The following is a 9,225-nucleotide window of genomic DNA, read 5'->3' on the forward strand; positions in this document are numbered from 1 at the left end:
TGATTGACCAGAAGGAAGATATCTGCTAGAATAGGTCTAGATATCCGACTATTTGCCCGCTTTGACAGAGAACTTCTATAAGAAGTCTTCATCAAGGGACAAAGAATACTTGAAGGAAGGGTTCCTTCTTTCTGCAGAGCCGGACTTCTAGATTATTCCAACTGATTGACCAGAAGGAAGATATCTGCTAGAATAGGTTCTAGATATCCGACTATTTGCCCGCTTTGACAGAGAACTTCTAATAGAAATCTTCATCAAGGGACAGAGCATACTCAAAGGAAGAGTTCCTTCTTTCTGCAGAGCTGGTCTTCTAGATTATTCCAACTGATTGCCCAGAAGGAAGACATCTGATAGAATAGGTCTAGATATCCGACTATTTGCCCGTTTGACAGAGAACTTCTATTAGAAGTCTTCATCAAGGGACAGAACATACTTGAAGGAAGGGTTCCTTCTTTCTGCAGAGCCGGACTTCTAGATTATTCCAACTGATTGACCAGAAGGAAGATATCTGCTAGAATAGGTCTAGATATCCGACCTATTTGCCCCGTTGACAGAGAACCTTCTATTAGAAGTCTTCATCAACGGACAGAGCATACTTGAAGGAAGGGTTCCTTCTTTCTGCAGAGCCGGTCTTCTAGATTATTCCAACTAATTGACCAGAAGGAAGATATCTGCTAGAATAGGTCTAGATATCCGACTATTTGCCCGTTTGACAGAGAACTTCTATAAGAAGTCTTCATCAAGGGACAGAGCATACTTGAAGGAAGGGTTCCTTCTTTCTGCAGAGCCGGTCTTCTAGATTATTCCAACTGATTGACCAGAAGGAAGACATCTGCTAGAATAGGTCTAGATATCCGACTATTTGCCCACGTTGACTGAGAACTTCTATTAGAAGTCTTCATCAAGGGACAGAGCATACTTGAAGGAAGGGTTCCTTCTTTCTGCAGAGCCGGTCTTCTAGATTATTCCAACTGATTTGACCGGAGAAGGAAGATATCTGCTAGAATAGGTCTAGATATCCGACTATTTGCCCGCGTTTTGACAGAGAACTTCTATTTAGAAGTCTTCATCAAAGGGACAGAGCCATACTCAAAGGAAGAGTTCCTTCTTTCTGCAGAGCTGGTCTTATAGGATTATTCCAACTGATTGACCCAGAAGGAAGATATCTGCTAGAATAGGTCTAGATATCCGACTATTTGCCGCTTTGACAGAGAACAATTCTATTAGAAGTCTTCACAAGGGACAGAGCATACTCAAAGGAAAGAGTTCCTTCTTTCTGCAGAGCCGGTCTTCTAGATTATTCCAACTAATTGACCAGAAGGAAGATATCTGCTAGAATAGGTCTAGATATCCGACTATTTGCCCACGTTGACAGAGAACTTCTATAAGAAGTCTTCATCAAGGGACAGAGAATACTTGAAGGAAGGGTTCCTTCTTTCTGCAGAGCCGGACTTCTAGATTATTCCAACTGATTGACCAGAAGGAAGATATCTGCTAGAATAGGTCTAGATATCCGACTATTTGCCCGTTTGACAGAGAACTTCTATTAGAAGTCTTCATCAACGGACAGAGCATACTTGAAGGAAGGGTTCCTTCTTTCTGCAGAGCCGGTCTTCTAGATTATTCCAACTGATTGACCAGAAGGAAGATATCTGCTAGAATAGGTCTAGATATCCGACTATTTGCCCACTTTGACAGAGAACTTCTATAAGAAGTCTTCATCAAGGGACAGAGCATACTTGAAGGAAGGGTTCCTTCTTTCTGCAGAGCCGGTCTTTCTAGATTATTCCAACTGATTTGACCAGAAGGAAGACATCTGCTAGAATAGGTTGCTAGATAATCCTACTATTTGCCCGCTTTGACAGAGAACTTCTATAAAATGAGTCTAGCATCAAAGGGACAGAGGCATACTGAAGGAAGTGTTCATTCTTTCTGCAGAGCCGGTCTTCTAGATTATTCCAACTGATTGACCAGAAGGAAGATATCTTCTAGAATAGGTCTAGATATCCGACTATTTGCCCGCTTTGACAGAGGACTTCTATTCAAAGCCTTCATCAACGGACAGAGCATACTTGAAGGAAGGGTTCCTTCTTTCTGCAGAGCCGGTCTTCTAGATTATTCCAACTGATTGACCAGAAGGAAGATATCTGATAGAATGTCTAGATATCCGACTATTTCTTAGTAATTTCATTGTATATCGTAAATTGAAATAAATTTCACAGAATCGCCAATGCAAAACGGAGGACAATTGAAACAAGAAATCTTAGCCAGTAAGAATACAGTACATCACTGTAGCTGCTGGCCGAAGGATAAGTACTCGGGACAGCAGCATTTGCAGCGCTGTAGGTAGCTATGCTTATTGGCTAAGATTTCTTGTTTCATTTGTCCTCCGTTTTGCATTGGCGATTCTGTGAAATTTATTTCAATTTACTATAGTATATAATGAACATACTAAGAAACTAAGGATATGGCTGAAAAGTTGCAGTAACGTTTTCCGAATGTCAAATATCCACCAGCTGCATTTAACAATCAATGTAATGCTGGAAATCCTTCATTTAAAAAAAAAAAAATAATGGCAATACCCTTGATAATTGGTGGACTGGAATAATAAATTGGTTTCCCTCTTATCAATAACCTCTCGAAGTTAGTTGAGGTTATCATTCTATGATCGAGTGTGGCTGTGTGTGTAAGTATGTAAGTGTAACTAAGTGCCTAGTTACAGATCTGCTGAAGGGGGCATTGAAAATAGGAAGAATTTAGAAAATATTTATGGTATGAAAAGACAAAACACCAACAAAGGAGGAAAAAAGGAGCAAGGGAGCCGTTTCAAAGGCAAATCACGCCTACTACTACTACTACTACTACTACTACTACTACTACTACTACTACTACTACAAAATTCAAATTACACTGTTCGTTCGTGAACGTTGGAGACAGGTGAGCCGACGCCATAACTGAAAAGAGTAGTATGGCTCAACCTCTTTTTTCACTTGCAGACATACATTCTTCACTTGTAAAAGGTTATGTAGTACTTGTCTTAGATTATAACAGAACACTCAGTAGTGTTCTTTCGTCTTTTTGTCTTAAGTAACAGCAGATTAGCAAGAATTGTTATGGGAATGTTACATACCCAAGTTACACCACGTTGATCATGCACGTGGTTGCAAATGTGCCACCAACCATAGGCTGAGATATATGATATTCTTCCGTCAGTTTTTTTTATGAAAATGTCAATTCTTGAGTTAAATGTCACCTGTTGTGGATGTACGACCAGGCTAGCTGTAGCCTACACTAACAGTCAAGGTAGGCGTGAGTACAATATAGGACAGGATATATGGACTGTATATATATATATATATATATATATATATATATATATATATATATATATATATATATATATATATATATATATATATATATATATATTATATATATATATATATATATATAGATAATATATATATATATATATATATATATATATATATATATATATATATATATATAGATATATATATATATATATATATATATATAGATAGATCATATATATATACATCATATATACACACACACACACACACTATATATATATATATATATATATATATATATATATATATATATATATATATATATATATACACACACATAATATATATATTACATGGGAAAACCCTCATGTATTTCATCAGGTAAGCGTGGACACGAAACGGAAGGCAGACCCCCCTAACTCCATTACACACTCAGGCTCTTTCTCTCTCTCTCTCTCTCTCTCTCCCGGCAATCACCCCATCTCTCTCTCTCTCTCTCTCCTCTCTCTCTCTCTCTCTCCACCTCTTTCTCTCCATTCTAACAGGTAATGAAAATGAGAGAGTTGCATCATAACATAACGTTTATTTACAATAACTAAATCAATTAACTAAGTAATCCAGTCTCACAGACTAACTTAAAACTACTCATTGTCAAGTCACCCAAAAGTCCTGGGAACTCTGTCCCACCGAAATCCAGAACCATCTGTACAAAGATACAGAAACACATCCCGGTAAGTAAACACGCACAAGTTTAAAGACAAAGTTAATAAAATGGAACATCTTACAAGATATCAAACAAGCCACCCCTTTGGCTAAAGTAAAGGTAACACTTACCCATTCCCAACCGGAATATCACTCACTGATAAATAAAAACACTTTGGCATCTGCCATCATGGCTTCGCCTTCCTCCCCGAATGTCTGTGCAAGTCTTCCCATAAACTTGGCATTATGAATAGAAGAGGCGCACACGCACATACGAATGCACACTTCGACAACGCCTCGCGGTTCTAGCTGCATCTAGTTTCACAAAGGCACTTTGGGAAGAGTTCATAAACTGTCGTACATTGACTTCCTGAACTAAGCATTTTTATCTCACGCCATCCCCTAGAAACTCATTCATCAGCTATTCTCAGGTCGTTACTCCGCCCTGTCCTCCACATTCCACAGGTTACAGAGAATGCACGAACAATATATTATTAATCAAAACCCTATGTCTTACAGATTGCTCGGCCTCGCACCTATATGCTAGCTCCCGCCTAGCAAAATTGCTTATATAATATAAAACATTGGCCGGCTTAAAACAAAACAAGTAAAACTGCACGTCTCTGGCATTATAAAATAAAGTCTTATCACGCTTTAATCTCCCAATAACACAAAACGCATTTTCTCTCATATTTTCTGCATTAGGATTCTTGAATATCCCTCTTCGCTTGTCTGCAAGTAGCTGCACAGACAGTAGCAGGCTATAGCAGGCTGTAGCAACTGTAGGAAGACGTAATGCCTCCCTCATCGTAGAAGACTCTCACGGCTTCTTGTAGATCCCCCAAAAAACACGCTGTAGAATTCTCTCGAACACCCATCATGGAAATACTTGTAATCACCCTGGACAACATGGCAGCAACCTCTCTTCACGGCTGGTGGACGTCTTGCTGGAGTCGGGAACGACTTTTTGGGCGTTAGTATGTCAGTCAAGTCTTTGGTCAATCTAAGAAAATTAACCCAAACATACTACCTCTATCAAACAACGATCTCAAAAAGGTCAGAAATACTAACTGAACGTCTCCCAATTAACTCCCTTAAATATGACTACCAAAATGATAAGTCATTATCGCAACTCTCTAAGAAAAAAAACATCAAGTTCTCCAATTCAATTCTCCAAACTCACACATCAGCACACACACACAACTCAGAAATCACAGCAACTCCACGGAATTCTGCACTCACATTTCGAACTCGAATGTGCTCACAAAAAAAAAAAAAAAAAAAATTCGTAACAAGCCCAAGAAAGAAAAGAATCACGTACCACCCAGACCCAAAAATATTCTCGCAAGCTGATATTTAAACAACCCACAAAATCAGCAAAAATCTCCAACTTTTAACAGCAAAAACCCCTTTACTGCTCAATAATTAATCACAATGAGACTTAATGTCAAACTCCCATTTCGTAAATAGCAACCCTCGAAAAATTACACCTCCCGGTAAAATCAAATCTCCCGTCCAAAAAAGAAATGTTATTTAAGCTCAATCCCCAAATCATATCTTTCATAGGAAAAGGAAGAAAAATAATAAAAAAAAAGATAATCACAAGATTTCCCCAATCACAAAATACATAATACATGTATAATATGCATAACTCCCGCGTTTTCCCAAAGAAATGCTCCATGTAAAGTTATGGAATTTGCCAGAAAGCAAACTCTCACACATGCGCTTTCGTGAAATGCTATAGCCACATTTCCCAGATATTGCAAAAATTCTGATCTGTCACCATCAGAAGAAAAGAATCAGCACACGCTCAGCACACGGCTCATCACATCGCTTGTCAGCAGAAAAATCGCCTGCGGACGCATGCTCAAACAACAGCACAAAAATTGTCTAGTCAGACACATAAGTTTGGAAACCCATGATTCTCAAGAAAAAAAGGTCTAACTGACACATTTCACAAAATTAACTCCAGGATATGACTAATGTGTTCAAAAATTTGTCTCAACGACTTATTCTCTCAACATGACTTTTCCCAAATTATATTTCTCCAAGAATAACACACCTGTGAACATGAAAAATGCACACACATCTCCATATAACTCGTAATGCAGTAATGCCACTTCTCTCTAAATAGACACGAAATCAAAAAAGAGAACCACAGAAATCTTCTCTTGTCTCGAAAAAAAACTCCATAACCACAAAAAAAAAAAGGTCACCCGCCCAAGATTAATTCCAACTCCATTATGAGACATCATATCAATAATAACACCACTCCGGTTATAAAAATATTTCCTCCATTTGGTTAATAACCAACCCCCTTATATTATTCTCTTATTTCTCCAATAGCCACATGTCAGTAGAAAAAAAGACACCACTCCAAGAATAGAGAATAATCACCTCTATTTCGGCAAATACAAAATATTTACCTCTATTTCCACAATAACTCCATGTGGAACAAAACAAGGCTCCAAAAAATATATCTCCAAAAAATATGCACTCAAGGCATCTAACTCACACACTCCCAAATATTGCCCCATAATCTCCAAATATGTGTCTCCATTTGCAACAAAGATGGCTGCAAAATAATTGAACTAAACATAGCTCATACCACTATTGGCAAATATCAAAAATGGCCAAAAATATATATCTCCCATATATTATATCTCAAAATATAACTCCAAAACAATATATACCTCCAATTATCTCCCCAAAATAATATATCTCAATTATAACTCAATTATAACTCCAATTCTCCAGAGAATAACTCAATGTTATAGTAAAAACTATAAAAACTCTCTCCGTTTAGCATAACTGCTAAAAAAGGGCAAAAACTCGGCATATAAAACTGTCTAGAAAATTCTGTAGAAAAATCACCAATGTGCCCACCAAGTCATTATAACAGAACTCCCAACTCACAGTGTCTAAGCAAAGACTTCCCCATATGCACTACGACATAGCCATTAGAAAACTTAACCAAGTTTCCTATCTCTCACAAAGTTGTCACAAATACAACAAGGGTATTGTGCAAGAAAACTCACAATTTCTGGAACACAAATATCCAGAGAAAAAATGTAGTGCCATTACGTATGCATTCAAAACATGCAAGAAATTCTCCCCTATATTACTCTATAGCATCAAATAGCTAAAACACGAACACGTTCTCTTAAATGACTCTAAGTCATGAACTGAGATAATATTCACACTAACTGGAGAGAAAAAACAAATTCAAATTCACCCATGGTAAAAAAAAACTTGTGTCAGCGATGGCTAATTTTCAAAAAAAGGAGAAAAGAAAAATCAACGGCACCATTAACTATCTCCCGTAACTCACTAGATGTCAAGCAATTATCTGCTGAACTCATAAAAAAAGAAAAAAAAAACTAAAATAATGTGTTGTTAGTTCTTCCCATAATCACAAAAGATTTCCCCTCCCTTGACAGCATTAAAACACCCACGTATTAGTACATAAAAAAAAAGTATCAGAAGTATCATTATCACAAAATCACCAAAAAAAATACTATCATCAAAATCATCAGTATCAGTACAAAAATTAACACCAAAGTTAATGCTTGTCCATTCTCCAAAAATTCAGCAAAATTTCACACAATTCACCAAGATTCAGTCAGATTCATCAAGATTCAGCAAAACTCATCCCCGTGAATCACTGAAATATTCTCCAAAGTTACAAAACTGAACAAATAATTAACACAAGACTTCTCCCATTAATTCATCGTAATAATTATCCCTGAATAATTATCTGTAATAATTATTGAATAATCTCCCATGAAATATCTCAAATCTCTCGCAAAACAATTCTCCCGTAATGATAATTATACTTAAGCAAACCTCCCGTGACACATCTCAAGTATAATAATTATTAATTATAATAATAATAACTCTCCAAAGCAATAATTCTCTTGCAAAGATTTCAAGTAAGGGTGAAATTCAAATAGCATACAACAGTATTGCTGAATCCTATGACATACAATTTCTCCAGCATGCAACACCATGACATAACACCATTGCCACACAACACAGATACAACACCAATCATCGGCATTTCAAAGTAATTTCTCCAACACAATAAAAAAAATAATCTGTGTATCCCCCTTATATTTGTGTCTTTCAAGGCACAAAGAAACATATAACACATCCCGTGCATGTTAACTACTTTTCCCCTCATTTTCGGAAAAGAAAAATCTCTTTTCATTTCCTTTTCTCTTCATCCAAGGGAGAGAAAAAAAAAATATCTTTTCTAAAAAAAAAGACTCTACGGGCATTTCACTTCATCAACTAATCAATCAGCTGATATCTTAGCATTCAATGTCAAGGCCAGACCCATCTCCAACACAAAGATAAAAAAAGGAAAAGGAGGAATTCACCCACACTGAGAAAAAAAAAAAAAAAAAAAAAAAATTTTCTCCCCCCCTGAGAACAACCCCTCAGTCAAGCGGCAGAACAGCCCGAGGCATACCAGTAGTATCCCCCCATCTCCCCTTGAATAGTGTCTGAGGACCCCTACCCAAGGTATACACAAGTGCCCATCCCCTGCACTATCTCACGAGTGAGGCTAGTGGTACCCATGCAACTACCCTCCCAAGGGATGCCCGTACACCCTCGCAATGCAAGGCGCCTCTCTGCAGAAATATGCTGAGCCCTTAAAATTGTGGCCGCTCTGTGTCACTAAAGCCAAATATGCTTATAAGCACAGTTCCCATGCATAGAAAAATACACTCCTATGTTTTAAACAAAGACGAATGCATACGTCTATTATAAACACGTGCAAATAAAGAAAACACTTCACTATGGGGAAAGAAAAAATTGTTTTGACCTCTTGAACCAATCCCATAACCCTGAAATAGTTTAAACAAAAAACCCTACTCCTTATTTCAAAACAATTAGTTTAACACTTCAACCACTCCATAATGGGAACAAAAGGAACTCGAAATTCTTCGTAAAAACGCGTAAATCTCGTCGGCACAATACAAACGCGACCGGTGAGATGACCACTAGCAACACTCAATCATGAACTAGACTGAGTTGCTTGTCTCACGACTCCCACCCTGAAGAATCTTGGTACGAGCAAATTTGATGACCCTAATAGAAAATCTTTCCTCATCCCCCCATCCCACGGACGGACATTTTCTCTACCCCTTTTTCTAACTGGCCAACCATCTCTTCATTGGCGTTCCTAGGCATAGAAAAG

This window comes from Macrobrachium nipponense, chromosome 25 (genome assembly GCF_015104395.2).
Source record: "Macrobrachium nipponense isolate FS-2020 chromosome 25, ASM1510439v2, whole genome shotgun sequence".
Classification (NCBI taxonomy): Eukaryota; Metazoa; Arthropoda; class Malacostraca; order Decapoda; family Palaemonidae; genus Macrobrachium; species Macrobrachium nipponense.